Below are 23,131 nucleotides of genomic sequence, written 5' to 3'. Positions count from 1 at the left end.
CAGACTTTATTATCGAGCTCTGTCCGACTTCATTAGCAGCTCTTTATGGCGTTCAAATAAACCATTGTTGGATGCATTACTCTCGGCCGACTGCAGTACGGGGTGGTGGTGGTGGTTGATGTGGTGGTGGTAAAGTAAACATCGACATTCCCACTAGCCGCTGCGTAGGCAGGCAATGACAAGAGAAGAAGCCGAGACAATGCAACGAAAAAGTCCTGCGACTGCCGATCCACCCAAACACGCTTCTTTCATCAAAAGATCTCTTACGATCCATGTCAAGACAGTCGTATTAGGGAAGCTAAGAGGGGTGGGGTGGTGGAAGAAAGCTTGAAAGGCAGTGAAAAACTTGCCCTGGAGCATCGTCGATATCTTGGTAACTTCTCGAAAGTCGTGTAGTGTTGACCGTATCCTCGCAACGTTAGCTCGGCAGTGCTCTCCCTCTCTTTGCCGAGCGCGTTGACAAAGTGCGCCCTTCCCCTCGCGCTCATGTCGCCTTAGTCAATATTTGTCCGCAGTGAAACACACAGCCAAGACACCTAGCGACAGGAGGACTACCACTGGCAGCTGCTGCACACGCCCTGACAACCAGCTGAAAGCTTCTTCAACATCATCCACAGCAGCAGCAGCATCCACGACTACAGCAGTGCGACACATTCGTACTCACCCGTACTTAAATGCGAGATGGCACCGGCCATCATTTTTTAAAACCATTGTTAGGACTCGGCGAAATTTGTAAAAGCTCGATCAATGGTCGGATATTTATGTAAAGACATAAGCTTTAACTGTCTTGCGACTTTGGTGGACAAGACACCATTCTGTCAGGGACGATCACTCAGGCGCCGCTTGCACTAACGGCTGGGAAGATTTATACGAATTGCGGGGAAAACAGTTAATGAGCTCTCTCTCTCCATGCGACCTCTGGGAGGTCTGGCCATGACAAAGTTAATAAGGGCAAAAAGATAAGATACTACGAAACACTCAACAAAAAATAATTTAATATTACTGACATTCTGCTATAACAATAAATAAGTTATTATTATTATTTACTATAAAAATTCAGTCCAAGTTTTTTAACAGACCACAAGAGTAAGAAGCGAAGAGAACTCCTTCCAATAACAACAGAATTTGTCACTCGTGTGAATATGAATAATGATCGAGCGTTTAGGGGAAAAGAATGCATATTTATCGTCTCGAATGCCGACATTTTGTAAAATGGAAAGCAATAAACGAGTTTTCTCTCTGCCGAGAGCACAATGTAGGGGAGGCTTCCAAAAACAAACACAATGCGAACAAATCACGCATTGCCTCGCCGGACCTGTCACCACCACAAAATTCACTTTCACTTGCAGCCTTCAAAGTAAGACACCGGGGGGTTGGCAGCCTCGAGCAGGCTGTGTCTAGGAACCAAGAAAAAATTCTGAAGCCTGAAGAAAAATGTTTTCTCTTTCGCACATTTTGCTAATAAAGAATTCGTGCATGCGCACTTTCTCTTTCTCAGTCTCTCCCTCATCGCACACTCACACACACACACAGGACCTTGACAAGCACACAGGAAAGCGAGCAGACGGACTAACATCAAATATAGTCATTAGAAATAACAAGCAACAAGTCCCACACAGCTGCTTCATCTCACTTCTTCCGTCTGAAGAAAAGGAGGACCCTTGGGAAGTCAAAGTTATCTCCTTGTCCGTTGTGAGAAGCAGCCAAAAAAATGTTCTCGGCCCCCACTGGATTGAGGCTTGCACAGGAAAACGATCACAGGGGTCGATCAGAAGGGTGTCGTATTTCTAGTTACCATCGGAAAGCCAGGAGACAACAATCGGCTGCTCGAAGAATTCCCACAGTTACGATGAAATGGTTCCTTAGCAACGCATCTCCGCCAGCTGTCCCTTACCTCCCTTGTTGCCGGGGCCTTAGTTTGGCCCCATATTACCGATAATTGATTATGCTGCCTTTCCTTACTCCCGCCCACCTCTCGACCTTTGCCCCTCACTCTTGCCCCTCACTCTCCTCCTCCGCCCCTCCCTCCCAAACCCCGTTTGTCTGGAGTCTCATGAAAAACACTTCGCACAAGATTGGTTTCCTGTGAAATATTGTTGGTTTAAGATTGTCTTCAATCATCCTTATCTCAATATCTTTAGACTGATTCATTAGAAAGGATTTTTTTGGTTTCGGGAGGGGAAGGGGAATGAGGGAGCGTGACAGTCCCTAACGAGGATTCCTCTGTAGCAGTTAGCAGTCATCAGTTCAATTATTTCTGAATGAGATTTCTCAAATATTTTATTGGTTTCTCGACTGAAACTGTCTTTTCGAACGATAGAACTTCTTTTTTTTCTTCTTTTTTTTCTACCTTAAACACTACTGCTGCTGCTTTTATTGTTGTTGCTGCTGCTGCTGTCTTTGTGCATCAAGAGACTGCATTCCTCAAACATTCCCCACCACTGTGATGGGCTTTTCATCTTCACTCCAGGACCTGCAATAATATGCCCGCTCATGCAAAAGATTTCTCGTTTGTAATCGGCTTTATGGCAAAGGTGAAGCTCGCTGCAGGTACAAGAACAAAAAGTTCCCACCGCCATTATTTACGGCGGTAAGAAGACTGAGGAGAAAGATTCAAGATTCTTTCTTCATCTGTCACCCTTTAAGGATACTGAGATATTCAATATATATATTCACATACACATTCCTGTACATTGGTCAGCAACATTTTTATATTGGTCAGAAATATTTTTACAATTCAAAAGATAATGAAATTCATCCCTACATCATGTCACAGACTCTACAAAAGTTTTCATTTGTAGGGATCAGCTTGCATACATTTATTCACTGAAAAATTATTCAATGTCTTAAATTTTATTAAAAGATAATCCATGGGAGAAAGTATTTTAAAATAAGGTTCTAGTGAAAATGCACTTTTCAACATTCTATAATTTGAGTACATTTGTTTGGAGTTCAGTTCTCTAGCCAGCTCTAGATGCACTGGTCCTGAAGGGACCTATCTCTTTTCTTGTTAAACCAATCACCTGATATATTTATGTTTTTCTGTTTTATTCATATTCCCCTTAGGAGAAAAAATTCGTGCAGTCGACCATGGGGAAAATTTTGCCAGGAACTGCACTGAACTGCACGAAAACAAAAACAAAAACAAAAACAGGTCTGCCGACTTCCAGACACGTAAACTCATGATAAAACACCATAATGAGGTTCTGTAGATATAAGTACACTCTGTTGTTTCCAGGTAATATCTCCACGTCTCTACTGCTCCCATCCGGTGGGATCAATCCATCTATTCCATCCGTCTTCCCTGATTTTTCTCGCGTATCAAATTTTCTTTCCATTTTTAATCATAACGGTCGCAGCACGCGGGAGCCTGCTCCACGTAAACACATTAGAGAAACAAAAGACCTGCAGGGTCGCTAATCGAATTTCGATTCCCCCAAATCCTGCCTTCCGCTAGAAATCACCCAACGCGATCCGCCATGTGCCCAGTGACGTTTGTGTGCCCCGCACAGTGACGTTTGTGTGCCCCGCCCGGTGACGTGTGTGTGCCCCTACACTATTTTTTGGCTGTGCTGCCCTCTGTGGTCACTCTCAACACTGCAGTTTGCGCTAAACTCCGCAGCGATCAATCAGTCTGAAAAAAGGAAGTTAGGAATCAACACAAGTTCAACAATTAATTGCACACTCAATAAAATATTAATCGGGGCATCAAAAGGGAGGTTACGGATTTATCCCCTCGGCCTTTCTCCCTCTCGGCTTACAGCCCACAGTCTATAAATCTCTCCTTGGCCACAAAATCCATCTCAATAGTTACCGGTAACCATCGATCCTGCGAGGAAAGGGGTTGTCCCTTCTGCAGTCAGGCGAGAGACTGAGAAATTGGAAACAGAAACTGAGGAAGGAGGGTGGGTGCAAGGCTGGGGAAGTGCACAGGGAGCAGGCAGGCCCTGAGACGGATGCTGCTGTTGGGGAGTTGACGGATAGATGAAAGGGGGTGGTGGCAACTGGAAATGCATCGACAATGAATAGCGGAATCGGTGAACGGCCAGGAGACTGACGATACACTTGGAGCGTGAAACACTGGAAATATAACCCTCCTTGTCCTCCACACGACCACCACCATCACCATCTAAAAAAAAAAAGCCTATTTGGAGACAAAAACAAAAAAGAAATAACGGAAATCAAGCATTCGGCTGAGAAGCTGTTCGGGCAAAATGCAATTCCGAGCTGAGGGACACAAACTGATGCGCGGTGCATCTTCCCTGAAGCGGCAATGGATGCGAGAGGTGAAAGAGGCTTAAGAAGGGATTCGCCGGCTGGAGGCGGGATTTGAGGGTGATGTGACTTGCCAATATTTCAAGTTCCCGAGCTTCGTGCAAGCCAGTCGGGAGGAACTCGCGCCAGGCAAAGACGAAAAGGTGGCACCGTGGAACGTGGGGCAGTCTGTCGAAAGCCGGAAAACGGATTGTTGGGAGGAGACGAGCGCGTTGGAGGGGGTGGGTGGGAGGAGGTGATGCAGGATCTGCCAAAGAGAAATGGGGGAGCCGATGGATTCTGTTGATGTGACAGTGGCAATATTTTCCGTGCCAGTGCACAAGGAGATGCGGTTCGGAGCCACACGGAGGAAACAGACAGTTCTGGTGACACAGCTGACCACTTCCCATGGTCAATCAATTACGAAACCCGGTGGACAGCAGGGGAGGGGAGAGTAAGGTGGGGCTGGAGACGAGGGGAGACAGGATGGTGCCGCTGGTTCTGTAACTGCATTTCGGTGGTTGATGACTGCGTGCTCATCCTCATCAGCTCTGACTCAGCGACTACGACAGACCGCTGGGGCCAGCAGCCGCACCGTCGAACGCGTGCACAAAGGCCATGCTTGTCTGCTGCTCGTCCCTTCCCTCACCACACTAGCGCGTGCACTACTCCCCCTCGCCTCAACCTCACACTCGTTCCCTCTTCACCGCCTTCCCTTGTTTACTTTCAACATTGGGAACAAATGCGGCGTGCTGTCCATTGTCTCGAAAACAATTCTTACTTCCTGTGTATGTTAGGGGTCTAAACTAAACTGGTAGAAATTAGCTTTCACTCCCACCGCCTTATATTACAGATTTACAAATAAAGCTTGTATACAGTTTCAAAATATTTCTCGTGTCCTTGTTGTACAGCACACATCTTCCTCGGTTATCTCCTGACCTTTAAAGAACAAAAACAACGCTTGTCCCTGCATTAACCCCTCGGTACTCAGTTTCTTCAGCCAGAGAAACAAACTTTTTGTCTGATCATTTACTGCCTGCACTGTTAGGATATACTTGGCTATAAATCGTGTCCACTCGACATCGGGTGTCACCTGTTGTCTTTGTAGAGAACTGTTCCACTTCAAACACTTGAATACAATGCCGTCTAAATGGACAGTTATCACTCCTTTCTTTTCACTAGGAAAACTGCTATTGCTCTTTGTCTTGGAAATTTCTTCTATTGTGAATTTAAAAGGAAGAAAGGAAGTAATCGCCACATGTAATTTGTACTCGTTTGTAACTGCTGGAGGCCATAGGTCACGGGGGAGGGAGGGGGACATGGTACGATTGTATGTGTATACTGATGCTGGTGACACCGAGTTGTGCTGTCGGAAAGCCTGGTTTACACGGCCACCAAACACCTATGCCCGTGTTTTCAGGTTTGCTCCCGGCAGCTCTGTCTCGCACTGACAACAACATAGAGTAGTAGAGAGACAGAGACAGCGGTGGGCTGTTGGTACATGTGAGAACGAAGTACTATCCGTCGCGCTGTCATCATAAGGCCATGGGACACGCGATGGCGGTGGATGTAAGCCCTCGACCACAGCCAGGACACAGGTGTTCGACAGTCGCTAGGCACTGGGTGATGTAATCCGTCTATTTCATTGTTGTGTACTGCACACCAACATCCGGCTAGCGCCTGCATTGTTCTGTCCTTTGCCCCAACATTGCAAATGCCAATTTCCAGCCACACGTTTCTCGTATCCTTCACAACACTCGTTTTAAAGTCAATGATTTCGCTCCTGATTTTCAATCGTCCCCGCCCATTCTTCCTTCCAAACCACGGGTACGTGAACTATCACCCGCCTTCGCTCACTTCCCTCGATCTTGCTCGTCAAAGCTCGTCGTTATGCATGCACGACATGACTGACCAATCTTTCAATCAAGGGAAATGGTGACCGAACGATACCTACCAACCACACAGGGAGAAGGCGACCTGTTCACACCACCCAGTCACTCGCACCAAGAAACCGTTAGTCCTGGGCGCTTTGGGGCCTGTGTCAGGCAGGGGACAAGGTGACAAATGCCAGAGCACGCCGGAAGAGTGCCGACACTGATGTGATGGCATGCCGCTGGTTTATTGAGTTACAGGGCCCTTCTGAGGGGACTTAGCACTTCATTCCTCCCCAGGAAGTGAGCCTAGAGTGCACCCACAAGGCCTGACTGCTCGCTTCCAATTAATCCGAGGCGAAATCGAACCAGAGCACGCGCAACCATGAATAGGGATTTTTTTAAGGGGGGTAAAGGGTTAAGGGAGTTGCCAGGCGTTGAGGAGTGGGGTTTTGGGTAGGGTGGTGACACCTCAGGAGACGAGGAGGAAGAGAAGGAAAAAATAATAGTAAAAAGACGAATAATGGTAAGACGACATGCCAGTAGTAATGATATCAGTAGCACCGGTAATCTTCCTAAAATAAATCATGAACATCGAGGATGATGACTGAAAAAAAAGAATGGGTCATCCTTTACGATTTTATTTTACTTTCAGTGTCAATTTTTCTTTGAAATTAATTTTGTTCTTTTTCCCAGCTAAGCGTGTTGCCACTGAAATCTGACAAGACAAGAACCCTTACGATGGCAGGAATGAAAACTTTTAAGGGTAATCCTCATCCCTGATGTGGATTTTTTTTAAAAATCATCTTCCTTTTGACCTTACAGGGAAATTTGGATTAATCATCCAGCGGGAGAACATTGTTCTGTATCCTGTAATGTACCAGTGTCAGTCTTAGCTGTTAGAGCTGGTGTGTCACTTTGGATGGGGAAAGGGGGTGTCACACAGAAAAGGCAGCTGTCACATCTATAGCTTACTTCTTAAACTGTTTAGCTCGTCCTGCTGCCATTAAATTGTGATCATTCTGCATATGAATGCCCCAAAAAAGTGTTGTTTCTGAACTAATGAAAAGACTTATACAGACAATGTGTCAAAAAACAGCAAAATAAGAAGTTTGAATACTTCCTAATAAGGAAAAGAAAATCTGACATGACTCACAATCTAATTCTGTAAAAACTGCAGCTCATCTAACTTGACAATGGAGGAGACTACAGCTAGTAACACAATGCCTGCATGGAGAACACCATGTGAAAAGATACATCCTGTTATAAGCTTTTATTAGAAAAATAGCTGAGCCTCTAGCAAGCTTCTATATAACAAGAAAGAATGTTAACTCAGTGAAAAAAAACACATTTACTTTAAAATCGTCAATGCATTACATAAGGACAATGAAACAAATGATAACTATTATTAATCAGCCCCTTACTAAGGAACACTACTTGTAACACAGTCAATGCTAGTCACTACTATGTTGTACTTGTTGTACACTTTTTACTCTTATTACTTGTATCCCTCACACACACTCTCTTTCTCTCTCCCAGTCCTGCAGCCTAAGCATTGCACTTCGCATGAAAGAGTATATCAAGGAAATTTAAAGAGTAAACAGTTCTAGTGGAAATATTGCAGTTAAAAAAATTGTCTACCTCACTGTTACTCAACTATATAGTTCAGACTTCTGATAGCGTCATGACACAGCTACATCACCTGTCTATCCTGAATACACAAGATTGATCACAGAAAGGTTCTAGTTCTATGAAGCTAATGTTAAGTATTTTATAAATTTCGGGCAACTTGTTTAGTACAAACTTATAATACACATACAAATGATTGTTAAATGATAAAATTTGGTCTTTATTCTGCTTTCATGAAATTATATTGTCTGTTACCTTCATGACAATTATACTGTTCGATACTTTCAAACTATTGTATTACAAAGCTTTTTACAAAAAGCTGTTTTGCTAGATTTTATAAAAGTTAAGGTTTGTAAGGAATAAAGGAGTAAACTAATGACCTTTCCTTCTGTAACACCATATATTTCTTGGGGGAGGAACTTACACAGAAAGTGCTTCTTGGAAAAATGCAAATATTTTGATTCAAGGATTTTAAAACGAACTCGGTACCATGTTTTAAGATTACAGCTAATTATTTATCCAACTTATATTACATGTAAATTTATACTGACTTATTTACAACAGGTATGGCTCTATAGAAAACATGACTGACAACACAGAAGCAAACTCTCTAATTTACACATAATTACAAAAAGTTCCAGTATCTTCACATGAATCAAAGTCATGATAATCTTTGTCATATGTATCTTCATCATCATCAGCAGCAGCATCTAGTCTGTCATTCTTCTCATGTGAAGCTAACATTGTTTCAAAAACTGTGGAATGTCTGATATTTGACATTGTTAGGCAAAAAATGGTATCTCAAACTACTCTTCTCTCAGAATTTGAATTACTAGAAAAAGACTTCACACACTTCGTGTCTTCTATTTCTGTCTCTGGTCAATTCACTCTGGAATGAACTCCCACTCATATTCACTGTTAAACCTACCCTTCTTTCAAGATATGTCTCTGAAATCTTATATTTTCATCCAGTCATAAAAATGTGTAGGTATTTATGCGTGTTTGTACACAAGTTTTTACGTATATGAGTTTTTTATGTGTGTACCATAAATTCCTGTACCAATAGTTGGAGCTTTCTAATTACCTTTATTAATATTAAGGGGAAAAACTGAGAGGATGAATTTACATCAACTAAGCTTTAAACAAAAAATAACAATTCCCATTTTATAATCATACTGTTAATACTAAAATGTATTAAAGTGGGATTTTTTAATGAATGTAGGTATAAGAGCGTATATCTAAATTCATCATCTTTTTTACGGGGTGAGATATATGTCTAATATGCGACGCGTGTGTGAGTAAAGTAACTTCAACTTCAGAAAAAAAACATGTCTGTACTCGCGCTATTACACTACTATTAGCTCACAACTAATAAATCCTGTCACATTCGTGTCCCCGTGCACACGATAAAGACCCAGACTCCTCACTCTGTATTTACTACTGGCGCTCGCTCGATACTGTAAGACCTTATCAACGTGGGTTAACGGATCAAAGCTTCACATGGAAAGATGCAGCTGTATGCCTCTGATGTCAGAAAACAAGAGCTAGAGTTGATAATTCTGCTCGTCTACACCCCTCCCCCACCACCATCAAACTCCGCCCGTCCCCATCACGACTTCCACCTCTGACAGGTATATGATGGTCCAGGACAGACTAACAGGCGACAGCTTCCTAACTAGGCCACGACTGGCGAACCACAAACTTGCTGCACCACCGCAAACACAGGCGGCGATAAGGCGGGTTACCAGGCTTGTCAAACTGTTACAACAACCCTCAAACTGTCGCCAGAGAAATAATAACGGTCTACCAAACAGCATTCCCTATGCCACACCACCCTGAGCAACGACCCTCTGCTGTATGATCTGTTTGCACTTACTATCAACAATCACATTGAGGTAAAAAAAAAATACTCACCTGAGCTTAGTAAAGAATGTCGTCTGTTGTGGTCTGGTGACTGAGGGGCTTTACCGAGCCTCTGCGAGGGGTTAATCTTCGTCCGTCCTGCAGAAATCGAGCGCTCCAAGCTAAAAAGTTAGTTCCTACACTATAGCTCGTCCGGACAGGCTACGCTTCCCGACAAACAGTTGGCATCCGAAGTCAACATGACACTGATCCACAAACGGTTTAAATACGACCGCTGGCAATTGGAAATCTCCTCCTGACGACAGTGGCCCTCGCCAACAAGTGGCCTCAGCCGTGCGTGCGACCGCCTCGTAAAGGCAAGCGAGCGATCGGTGGAATGGATGAGTCAAGCCCGCGGTGGCAGACGACCGTGCGAGCGAAAGAGAGGCTCAGGAGCAGACGACCTTGTCTCGGTTGTGAGCCTGAGCTAGGTCGTCTCAAACCCGCCAGGACAGGCAGGTGTACATGGTCCCCATCTGCGCCTCTAACTATTGTAATTCATCCACTGAAACCGAGAGCACTGGGGGAGCCTGCAGGGAATTGGTAAGGATGAGAAAAAAGACCCACGTGTTAAATACAACACCTGAGCCTCCCTGATGTGTTCTGCTTCGTGATTTTATCTTAAAGCTCACTTGCAAACTGCGGTTTGCTCGCCAATGCTATATTTTCTTCCCAATTAGAACCTAAATAGACAAATGTTTTAAATATAAACATTATCAGAATGTTTAAAACTATTTTGTAAAACAGTGTCGTTGGAGTTATTTTCATACATTCACATTTATTCTATGTATCAAGCTGGTCGAAACATGTCAACTGTCAAAATCAATGTTCACACGAAATGAGCGTTTAATGTCGAACAGACTAAAAGTAGAACTTTTTTGTTATCACACTGACACGGTGACCTGTAGTGAACTTGTTTGTAACCTTAACCTCGTGTTGTTCTTCAATAAAATCTTATTTTTAATGGAGTGTGTGCGTGTTGAGGCAGAGTTGAGGTAGTGAGTGGTGATGTCCGTGATGAGGGTGAACAGGAGGAAAGAAATGATCATCGATGGAACAAACACTGCAAATAATATCATTCTTCGTGTTGTAAAAAAATCAAGTCACACCTTGTAGTTTATACCTCTCAGCACTTGAAACGTGCCACGGTTTGAAATACAAGGCTGTTTCTTTCATTATTTAATCAAATAAACAGGAAATATTTTAGTTAACTTCTGTAAACATATTCCGGTTGTGTAGCTTTTTGAGACTATGTCAGTGGTCCGTGTATTTAGTCGGTGTCAAAATTTCCTCTTCTTCAGCCCTTCTACAGCCTCAAATGCATCTTCAGCACCCAAACTGAATGCTTGAAGTGTCTCGACTTCCTTGTGGTGGTGTTTGGTCCGACTATAACAGACTGACACGTGGTATTAATGGTGATGCCAGACATGGGACAGCCAAGCATTTATCACAAGCAGGTCGCCGAAACCGTTCCGATCTCTCAGAGTGAGTGGTGAATGAATAATTCGATTAGTTTATCGAATAACTGTTTATTATAATGATAATAGTTGAAACCTCACAGAAACAAGCTTTTGGTGGCGAAAGGACACCACGCACCAACTGACACAGTCATTGTATGCATCACTAGTTCACTGATGTGAAAGTGTTCAGAGAAGGTTTGACCTGGCGAGTGCGAGATGACCCTGGAGCATGAGAGCAAGTTCAAGAGATGAGCATCATCTTTATCTTGGGCTAGACAACTGCTAGACAAGCGAAAGTGAAACCTGTACCAAATTTTTGTTTCCGCAACAGATGGTCTTTAATCAAATAATGGCGCTCTTCTCATTTGATTGTGCTTCTTAAATTTCAAAACACATAGGTATTGTGCAAATGTGTTTAGACAGGAAATAAATGAATATACATTGAGCTGCAGCAAAAATCGTCCAAACTCGAAGCGCGCTGGTTCGATGCTGTTGTAGTTCAGCAAGTTTCCCCACTCGACCGAGGAATCGACCTCTCGACCTGACTCCAAAGGGTGGTTAGGGAAGGTAAGGCAGCGAGGGGAGAAGATGGTCAGTACTCTCACTGTCCCTGAGAAAAGCGAAGCCTGACACCTCTCCTCCGAACAACTTGCAAAGGTTAAGGGGCGACCTTTCTACTTTCTACCCTTACCTCAAGAGATTACCATAGAAAAGATAGATAGTACCAACACGGTCCTTCTCCCGCTCTCTCTCCTTCTCTATGAAAAGGTCATGCCTGTCCGAAACAATGTAGTATATTTGAAACTATGATATATTTTTTATTTTGATAGAAAGAGATAAAACTTATTAAGTCGCGTTTTGACATATATAAGGTTAATTAATATGTAGTCCCATTATTCCCATTGGCTGAAGCCTGGACAAGGTAGACTTCTTTCTCTACAACACTGATGTCCTTGTTGACCTCTTTCTGTGCATGGTCATGATTGTAGGCGAGTATCTCCAGAACCCAACTGTAGTACTGACCAAGATTTAGGACATAGTATCTTGCACTGAGTTTTTTAATCATTAGAAAATATTTCCCGATCCTCCACTCACCACCCGACCTTTAAACAGTGCACGGCGGCCTGGAAACTGTTGAACATCTGCTTTTTACGACAGGCTTCTTATTTCTTTCGTTTTATTTATTCATTAAAAGGCCACGTGAGCTGAAACTACGAAAAAAGAATTGTAAGGAAGGCGAAAGATGGGGTTGGAATCGCCGGAGGGACAAAAGAGAGATCAGATGAACGAGGCAATCCGAGGACAAAGCCGCGACACTCATCAAAACAAAAATGAAAAAGTCGTTCTGTTGCACTGGTCACCTGTGTCATATGTTAGTTATAAAGTTCTCATAATGGCCATGAGTTTACACGTGTGTGTGTGTGTGACCTTTGTCACCTGTCCTTCATCATCTCTTCTGTTTCTTCCGGCTTTGCTCTGCTTACTGTCGCACTCGTGCCTGAACACCGCACATCGACTTTTCCCAAAAATGCCCATAATTCCATCTCTACATATCCGTCCTTCACAAGTCTTCCGGCATACAGAACATTTCCTTGATGTCAATTAAAGATTTCCTTTCAAGGAAGGTTAATCTTATTAAGATGTCACCACTTCTGTGACAAGTTAGTACGATCGGCACTATCCACTCCAGAATAATTTACAAGGCTAGTCAACTCTATTTATCCCTTGCTGTTTGAATCTCAGACTTTGAAGACCTTGTGGAGGTCTTATCCACTCCTTCCTTCCATGCAAGCAGCCATAAGTGTTCGTCCTCCTTTCTCCCTGAACTAGGCGCTTGGTTTAGTAGCCGGGGTGGGTTGGTCCATAGGGTCATCCATCCTGTAAAATTAATGGCATCTCCTCTGTACGGAATGGAGACACGAAGTCTCGTGCAGACCCAGCCACCTGTGAGGTTTGATATCAGACGAGAAAAGGTGTCACCTGCCCTCGACTCTTGAGACGCAGGCTGAAAGTTTATCGCTCTATCCGCGTGATTTTCCCTTCAACTCCTCGCGTGCGCTTTTGAGCGGCTGCCGGCTGTGGGATTTGAGTTCTGTTTGCGACATATCGATCAGGTGAGAACTAATCTGGTTTAAGTTTGGTCCCTGGAGCTGGATCCTGGGCATGGGCCAGACTCGTAAGACGGTCACACAGAAAGCAAAGCAGTTTAGTGCTCCACAAAAGTTAGTGCTCAAACTTCTCCTTCAACAGACCTTCTTCTTACCTTCCCATCAGTAAAGACCACTGTCACTGTGTGTAATTTAACAGCAGGTAAGCCCAAGGCTGGCCTTCTATTCTGTTTGGTGGGGTTTGTGGGTTTTTCTCAATGATGTTAATTTTTTTTGAAGTAAGAATCTCTTTTGGGATGTTTACACTCTGTCTGTTCCACTGTATATCTGTAATAAGCGTTTTGTGTAGACAAAGAGAACATCAAAACAAAACAAAAATCAGCAAGCAAAATAAACAACCCAACATTTAAAAAAAACAAACAACAAAACAATAAAGACACAAACAATAAAACACCATTGAGGAACACAAAAAAAAAATAACATGAAAGCGAACTGCACATCAACAACAAAATCGACTTAAATAAAACAAAACAAGAAACACAGCAATGAAACGAACAGCAAAATAACAAGAAAACAGACTGCAAAACAACAAAGATTAAACATCAATAAACAAAAACAAAAAAAAAAAAAACAAACAACAATGAAACGAATAGCAAAATAACTAGAAAATGGCTCTTTGAAGTCCGTGAAAACATGGTATCTGCTGTTGTCCTGACATGCGCAGAGCATTATTGCCTCGGTTTGTCTCTCGTTGGGCGAGAAACTTGTTGTTTATTCGTGAAGCAGGAGGAGAGCAGGAGCCAGTTGGGAGGAGCTCTTGTCCTGAAGCAGATTACCTGAGCGAGGCGACTGCCAGACTACAGAGACCAACTCGCTCGCGCCTCGATCCCCAGCAACCATGAGAGGATGGAACCATCACTGAGTAGGAGGATTGTCTGTCACGTGAGTGGGAGGGCAACGGGGTAAGGGGAAAGGGGTTGAGTCTGAGAAAAGTACAGCTGGACGATGATGTCCACAACACAACACGTCCAGCAGATGATAAAACCAGATGATGATGATGATGGCCAAAGGGCATTATCAATGCTGGAAGATATCATGATGCAGTCCACATTCGTGGAGCAAAAGCAGAGAATAGTTAGCGTCCGCAAATAACATTTTTTAAAACTTAAAGTTTCTCTTCACTTTTTGAAAAAAAAATGAAGCTGACTGAAAGTCTGAGATTCCTGCCAAGCAGGCCTGGTTTTGCAGAAGAAGCTGCGCGGTCAGGACCACCTTGCTCACGTGATCAGGGAAGTCGTTGAAGAGCTGAGAAGTTGTAATTATTGTCGATTTTACATCCAGCGCCCATAATCTGAAAATCCTTTTTAAAAACGATTCAGCTTCCGCTCAAAGTTTTTCTGTTGCAGCGCTTAGCAGCATTACTTTTCTTTTATCGTTATCTCCATCTTTCCTCTGTCATCTATTTTATTGCGTTTTTCTCCTCTCTCTTCTCCCATTCTCTCTCTTTTCCTTCGTTTTCCTTCTTTTATTCTCTTTTCTCTCTTCCTACTTCAGCTTCTGTGTGTGTATATACGTGCGCGCGCTTGTAAGATATTTGTTTATTTTTACAGATGTTGTTATATCCCCTTCCTGGTATCCTCCCCATACCCTCCCCACATACCCACAAAAAACCCGCGAGAAGACCAGAATGAATAAATGATGAAGATCGACGAAGAGAAACGAGGAACAAATAGAATGCTAGCAGTCAATCGAGCAATGTGACCTTTTCACCTTGCTTGTGTTCCTGTCGTCTGCCAGCGCCAGTCTCTCTGGAACCATCTCGGACCATGTGACCAATGGCAATCCACGCTTCTGGGAGTGAACTATCAGCGACCCAGATGTTGTTGGGAAAGGTCACACTGTCAGTTCTCATATCTCAGTGACCTACGGGTTTCGATCCGGCAGCTCTTCAAAGATGTTTAATCATCCGCACTCTCGGCAGACGGGGATTTAGCTCATAAACCCATTACGGCTGTCGGATCTCCTCATAAACCTCTTACAGCTTCAGTTAGTTCGCGGTGAAAAATATTTTTGTCAGCAGGGATTGCTATGAGGAATATTAACTTTCTAAAAATGCATCGAAACTTGTCTTTATTAAATGGCGTGTAAAAATATTGGATCACAAGTTAAATAGTTTGAAGTCAGATTTTCCCAAAGAAGTTTCTATTTCTAAAAAGACTGTTAATTCTTTGAAATTATTTTCAATGATGATCAGACAATTAGTCATCGGATGTGACAGTGTTATTTTGGTGTGTCGGTCAATATGTGCACATTTCTCCGAATTTCTTTTACTGTTTTACTGTCATCAGTACCCTAAAGACTGGTTGTCCTGGGTTCAAATTTCGTTTCGGACACGCTGTTCTTTTTCTGCATGTGACACTTGTTTACAGGTCGGCTGCTTTGCCATGATGGAGCGTTAGTTGCTGGAACAAATTCTTCTCAACACCTTCTTGCTTATCATTCTTGCTCTACTCTCTTGATTATAATTGTATAATTAAATGTAATACATTGTGAATGTGTTGTAAAATGTGACTGGGGGGAAAGTGCGATGTTTTCATGTAGCAGCTCTGTACAGCTAAATTCATTGTGGGTAGCCATCATTGCTCCTATACTTAGATATGCACATGAACTCATATGTTCCGGATTCATGTTACAATAAGCAAATAGAAGAACTTTTTCTCCGCCACCCTAAGTCGTTGCATCCCACCATCTTTCTCTCCTCTCACCCTCTCACCCCACACACCTCCTCCACCAACCATCACACCCCCAGCCACCCAGCCAAGACGACTGTGTCAACTGCAGGCTGTGCACGCTGGGGCTGGAGGCTGATTATAAAGGAAACCCCGGCCTGATCCGACTAATTGCTTTCGTCGATTTTCTCGACCTTTGCAGCCTCGTCACCTGTCAACGTGCGAGGCTCGCGCGGGGCGGCCAGCAGTCTGGTGCAATACAGACATTAGTGTTGTAATCCACACCTGAGGTGTGACAGTGTTGGTTGTAGGTAATACAGGCCTTCGGGGAATGTTTGTAATGCAAACGTTGCGATGCTTTACAAACGTTCGCTATAATGAAACCGTTAGTTGTGAGCAGAAGTTTGTTGTCATAGACTAATGGAGGCCTAAGGTTGTGATGAGACGTTTGCTATATATTCGTTAAACGTTAGTGGAACTTTTTTTTAAAAAAAAAATGTAAACTAGCTATTTTTTTAAAGACAGGCGGTCGTCATGTGCTTCCACTTTATTACTGACCCTTGACCTTGCGCTCAAACATGTTCGGTGTTATTTGTGTAGTTTCGTTCGGTTGTGAAAAACTGCTGTAGCACGAGAAATGCAGACTGTCAGCGTCTGAATAATCTGAACTGTCACTCATTCTCTCTCTGTATTTGGAGTTGACCCCTGGCAACCTTGTGCATCGTGCACTAGCGTGACGTAGTACACTGTTAGCGTGACGTAGTACACTGTTAGCGTGACGTAGTACACTGTTAGTAGCGCTCGTTGATCATAGGTGCTAATCGTGTACTTTGCTAGCGGATAATTAATAAATGGATGGGTTTGGGAGGCTGAAATTTACAGGCTAGGTTTATATCTTCTATATCTACCAATATCTGAAAAAAGCAAACCATTCAGGATGGTCGTTAAGCGAAAACCTTGCTTCTACAATCTCCCTCTCTTTGTGTTCCCACACTATTTTTACAGAGCAGACGGCTTTCTTTATTCCCCCACCCTGCTTCAGCAGCTCAGCTGGAATGTTATCAACTCCCAGACTTTCCTCCCAGACTGTGTACTGATCTTTCGACCTCGTCCCGTAGGACTTGTAGGTCTGCAGGTTCACTAGTCCTAGTCTCCTTGTTTAATTGGCGATGAAGGATGCTAGCACCTGTCTAGCTTGAGGTTGTAAAGGTCTTTGCAATATTCAGTCCATCGGTTGAGTACAGAATTGCTTTCTGTAAGGTGGTCATTTCTGTCTTCGATTACTGATGTCTTGTTTTGACTTCCTTTGCTGTTGACAATAGCACACTTTGATGTTTCCACTGACGATGTCCTCATCACAGTCCACCAAGATCGGTTCGACGAATTTACCTCCAACTGACCTGAGGAGCATCAGATGGCCACCACTTCTGAATGTATCTAGAGAAGCCTTTCCAATTTTAAAAAGCGTTAAATTTTCATGCAACCCTCTTTGAATAACATCATGTCTTATCCTCTCCAACCACTCTGCTTCCGGTGTATTTAAAAAGTTGTTGTGACTCTACGACAAAATGTCATGTGTGTGCACACGGGATATTATTCATGACCTGATTAAACAACCGTTGTCAATACTTGCTGGACACTAAACTCTCCTTTTACGCGGCCATCTCCGTCCGGAAGCCCCCGGGTCGATGAGCCCTAAATCTGTAGCTGTCTTCGGCCAAATCCCCGATGGTTCACCTCCGCAAGAAGCGACAATAAACGAGGGTTCGCACGCCGCACCAAATGATAACAAGGGGCAGCTAATGCGAGCTGGCGAACGTGCACTTAACATGGGCTGAAAAACAACCGAAAACACACTGAAGAGACTATCGATCTCTCAGGTTATCAGGGCGGTCGTAAATCTTCTATTTGCTCAGGGTTTCAATATGATCAAACACAAGGGAACCTTGCACGTGCCACGAGCCAGGAAAGGGCGAGGAACATGCGCCGTGCGAGGTGAAGGGGAGATGGGGAGAGGCAGGGGAGGGAAGGCAGGCACGGCCCATCTTGGAGGCGAAGGGGTCGCAAATCCAGTCAGATTGTCAGGTCGTAAATCACATCGAAATCGCATCGAGATCGCTTCCAGATCAGCGACTGATATACGAGAAACAGAGGGTTTGAGTGCCGGGAGAGAGGGAGGGGAAAAGCCGTTTTGTCGGGGCGGTCAATTTGTTGAAAGCTGGGGCCAGACTCTCGGAAATCAATAGGTGAAACTCTAGTTATGTGTGAAAGGGGATACGGTTTCCGAGAAGGCAGGAGGTTTTCAAAGCAACCCAGGTTTGAGCGATTGAAGAAAAAGATTAGGTCAGCAAACAGTTGCAGACGACAGAAAGAGCATTCGTTTCTTTATTTTGATTATATTTTGATTTATTTATCTTCTCTTTCGCTTCCCGAGATGATGTAGATGATGGGGCAGAGCTTTGATTGTGTTCCATCATGCCGCCCCTCTTCACTGTCCGCGGTCCGTGATGTCCTTACGGTGACGGAGCGGTCACCATCCGGGGCAGCAGACCTTTAAACCTCTAACTTACAGGGATACAATATTTTCCTAATGATTCAGTAAAGTTCGGTGCAGTATATTATTTCCCCAACTCTGGATGGATATTCCCTCCACCACTACCTCCACCACAGTTCATTCGTGGAGACCTTCACGATGTATTCATGAACAATCTGAATGGAGATTAAACTTGTCAGACAAATGAATGAGCTTGGCAATATTTTCCTCTTTCTCTCTCTTTCCCTTTCTCTTTTTGACCTTTGTGTAAACAGTTTTCAAACATAATTATATAGTCGACAAGGGGTGTCTAGTCAAGGTCTCTCGGGACACAGCTTGGCGTTGCACGCGTGAAAATATTTGAGCAATAAATACATTCTCTTTGTTTTGTTGGAGGAAGAAGGAAGTATTCGCCATTGGTCCTCCTACCAACACTCCACCCCTGACCCAGCAGGCATTCATCTGTCCAAGATCAATTCCTACCAAACGGTCCTGTCGGATGGCGACACTGGGAACATGGCGGTCTACCAGGACTAGCCGGCGATGGGCAGACAGGAAGATCGAAGCACAAAAGCCCGGAAGTTCCCTCTCTTAACACAGCACGAACATCGCCAAACACAAAGATTATACGCACATCGCCATACACAAAGATGACCTGAAACATGTAATGGATGTCATTATGATTCAGCCCTGGTGGTCTCTAATCCGTATCTACCGACCCACTCCATCAAATTACCAGGCAAGAACAGGCATGTTACTACAGCTACTCGTAACCTAGAGGTGATGTTGAATGCTGGGATGTCGGGTGAGGACTAAGTCGAGGGCATTACAATGACCTCGCTTGACCCCTGAAGTTGTCGATCATATACATACACACATACATAGCGATGTTTAATTGAAGCTAAAAGTGACACTGGTCGGTAAAGTCTTGAAAAAGGTTTGGCCAAAGTTTATCATTCCTTTTCATACTAATCTAAGTGACTAATGCCGGAAGTTTAGAGTGATCATTTGAAGGTCGTAAAATTATTTCGATAAGGTTTACTGCAACAGGAACTGAGTCACCAACGAAGTTTCATTGTTTGTCTATACAAAACTGACATGGTTTAAAAGCAATCTCTAGATTTAAGTTTTTAAAAAAATCGGTTGTCGTCCTCCTTTCCCAACAAATCATAACTAACTGAAAACTACACACCAGATTACTCAACACACCCTCGCTACCCTACCCTGAAAGCAGTCAATGTAGTAATTGTACCCCTGTCCTGTTGGATTCGTTTTAAAACGAGCTTTAAGACGCTTTTAAGTAGCTGATGTCTGTTAAGGGGAGGCATTCTGTGTAGGCATTTATATTGTTGTTTACAACAGCAGGTGGTAATAAAGAGGGGATGGTACGCAACCGGATCCAATGAAGCGCACGGCAACGGTAGAACAGTGAACAAAGCGACTTTCTCTCTCTGGAAATGGAGACAAGACTGCATGGTGATTGATGCACACAATTAGAGCGCCCTTGTTGGAGCTCGGCGTCGGAAATGATTGGAGAGAACGTGGTTCGCAAGAAAAACCCACAGCTGCGCCGACATTGCAGCCTCACGTAGTAGGAGCTCTTTAACTCTCTATTAGTCGCATGAGATGAGGATCGGATTGAGAGCGAGAGATGTAGCAAAAATGCGGTTCTCCCTCTCGATAATGGATTCACAATTTTATTTAGAGACATTTTGCAAATGCAGTTCTGCCAGCTGAGTGATGAACTTCATCACAAAACTTCATCCGAGCAAGATGACATATTTGTGTACTGACTTTCTGTCAGGTGGAGGCAACGATATTGTGTATAATTATTTCTATTATCACATGCCTAGTTGTCTGTTCCTCGAGGCTTGCTGGCCATCAGGATGTGGAGGGATTACACGAGTGAATCTTCATTTGTTCATTCCGGATAACAAAGAAATAATGCTGATAGAAAGCAGGAAAAAATAGAGAGCTGACTGGCTCAGTTTTGGAGAAAAAATCGTTGAATGTGTTAGGAACTTTTTAAAAGGTAAGGGCTGGTGCAAGCAAACGAAGAGGTTTCCATCGAGGTTGTTAACTCGATTTAAAAACAAAAGAAAACACAGCACTTGAATATTTCGACCATCTGGTCTTTCTTTCCCTAACAATTCCTCCGCAGCGCTACGTTTTTAAAGAGTTAATTGAATGTCAGCTTCGAAATCAATTCCGGTGTCCTAAATTTTTGTGCAGTTGTAGGATTCATTATTAGGATTTTCCTCTTCCTTCCTCACCTTCCTCTTTCCCTTCATCCCTTGTTCCTCCCTTTCCCCTTCGATCGTCTGTCAAAATTTGTCTGAGTACTTTTATTACTGCCTCGTCAATGACATTGATAATGTCGATGAGGAATAATAAACGGAAAGTCTGTACATGATAGTGATGTAACATTTGCAACCAGACTGACGAGATATAAAAATAATTAAATATTGCTACAGTCTAAGCATTTTTTTTTAATTTAAAAGGAGTTCACTGGTGTGTAATATTAAGCTTCAAATATCCGTTTCATTATTTTTTTTCCCTAGCAGCCCCTTACGCAGTACATTATTCAACATTTCTAGCATCTCCTGACGTGGAAGCGCGCGCTGCAGGTTGCGGATGTTGGCAGCGCGTGCGAGATGAGTGCATTAGCCCACCGAGGACAGCACGAGCGGAGATGGTGACAGCCAGGGGTGACATCGCCCCACTGATCGAAGCATCTTTCTCCTGCCCGTCATCTGGTGATTCGTCTCAAAACTTTTTGTCGTCGCTGCTTTTTTTTTTTTTTTTTTTTAAGTGCAAAATCACTGACTGCCTGCGCTTCCTCTCTGCTGAGGCTTGCCGGGATTGAAGGAAGGAATTAAAGAATGCGTGTGCTTGGTCACGCCTGACAAGCGTGCGAGTGAAGACTCTGCAGCAGAGGATGAGGAAGGTGATGGACGGCGACCTTTTTTATGTGGGGTGGGGGGTAGGTCATGACGCATGCGCCCCTCTCATCTTTCTCGCGTGTCTTTGCGTGAGGGTGTTGCTGCGCGTGCTTTGAATTGAACTTCTGCGTATGGGAGAGGAAGGGTGGGTGTGCAGGTGATCGGGTGTGCCTTCGAGCAGCTCCTAGTTTCCAAATTATTGCACATGTTCCAGTTTTGTTTTTCTTTTGTGCGTTTTGTTTGTTTGTTTGGGTTTTTTTGTTTTTTTTTTTTGTTTTTTTTTTTTTTTTAGAAATGAGGGGCTTTGTCCAAAGACTTATAGGTTTACTTCACAGGTCAATATTCTACTAAAATAAATGAATGAAATCTAGGAATCACCGCGAAATCGATAACTAGAAATAAAATACGAAAAATCGTGAAATCAAAGCCGAAACTGCAGCACACATCACGTGACACTGGTCACTTCCGGCATCCTTCAGATCATTTTGGACAGCATTATCTCCCTTCAATCCTCATCAGGTTTCCTTTTTTCCCCTTATCTCTTCAATTTCTCTGAGGAGAGTTTAGCTGGCATCAGCCTACATTTGAACCAGGCAGGGCATTGTGGGTTCGTTTCAATGACACAGACATGCGCAGTTTAGCAGAAAACAATACGGAAACAGAAGACGCTCCCAACTCGCACGAGGCATGTAGGCGAGAAGTCGACTGTAAGTTGTGAGTCATGAGGTGCATAGAAATGAGATAGATGTAAACATGTATTGACAGCTTGATGTATAGACCCTAACCCTGACCTCATTTATTGTGAGGTCAACTGTGTGGGAAGTGGCTGGAGGAGTGTCAAGAGAGTAAGTAGATAAAGTGCTTACGTGCCTCGATGACCTGCATGTAATAGTATTAAAATAAGCTTATTTATTTTTACATCACATCATATACCAGTACATGTACATCCGGGCAACTGGAGGACGTACCGAAAATATATTGATTGTCACCGTTGTCTTCTCTTCGTTGATTCCGTCAGCAACACTTTTCAAAACAGATTATAGGTAAATGTATGCTCTATTGTCATACATGCTTTTTAATTTAATGCATAGATACATTCCTCTAGATTCTCTTCCCTTTCTTCTTTTTCTGAAAGAGGACCTGTCTGGTAACGGGGCTTGTAAAGTAGGGGTTCGTATCTCCCCTCTTGACACAAGTAATTTATTTTTAAAACATGGACTAAAGTAACTAACCCTAAGATAGAAAAAAAAAATAAACTAGTAACGAAGCAAAACCAGCAACCATTCTCTTCCTCCTTCCTTCCATCCCCTTGCGTGCGTGCGTGGGGTGGGGAGGAGACTTCGTGCGCATGTGGAGCTAATTTTCACAATTCTGCTGCACATGATGATTACGAGCATCCTCCATAAAACGCAGAATTGGTCTCTCGCGCTCCTCTCCTTGCAGGCGAGATCGACATCATTGGCAGCGCGGCCCCTGATTGGCTGGCCGAGGCTTTGGCACGAGACTGCGAGCTGCTTGCCCGCCAGTCCCGGCAGCTCTGTCATCAACTATTTTGTGAAGGCGAGAGATTTTTTTTCCGCAAGACCTCGTTGGCATATATCTCTGAAACATAAAAGTTTGTTTTAATTACATTTTAACACCATGGAGATGTTGACCTTTTCCGTCCTTCTGCTCCATTTTTCGTGGTTTTATCATCTGACTCC

General features: G+C 43.5%; 1 protein-coding gene across 2 annotated transcripts in view; it reads right to left on the bottom strand.

Annotated features, from left to right (window-relative positions):
* The window catches only part of LOC112573864, a 32,891-nt gene extending 22,877 nt beyond the window's left edge, over positions 1-10,014 (bottom strand). For both annotated transcript variants that reach the window (XM_025254516.1, XM_025254518.1), the window contains exon 1: positions 9,669-10,014. The gene's annotated coding sequence lies outside the window, so the exon portion shown is untranslated. The remainder of the gene's footprint in view (positions 1-9,668) is intronic.
* Between the last annotated feature and the right edge of the window lie 13,117 nt (positions 10,015-23,131).

The sequence above is a fragment of the Pomacea canaliculata genome, linkage group LG10 (assembly GCF_003073045.1).
Source record: "Pomacea canaliculata isolate SZHN2017 linkage group LG10, ASM307304v1, whole genome shotgun sequence".
Lineage (NCBI taxonomy): Eukaryota > Metazoa > Mollusca > Gastropoda > Architaenioglossa > Ampullariidae > Pomacea > Pomacea canaliculata.
Note: the sequence above shows the minus strand (reverse complement) of the source record. Positions and strands in the feature narration are given on the sequence as shown.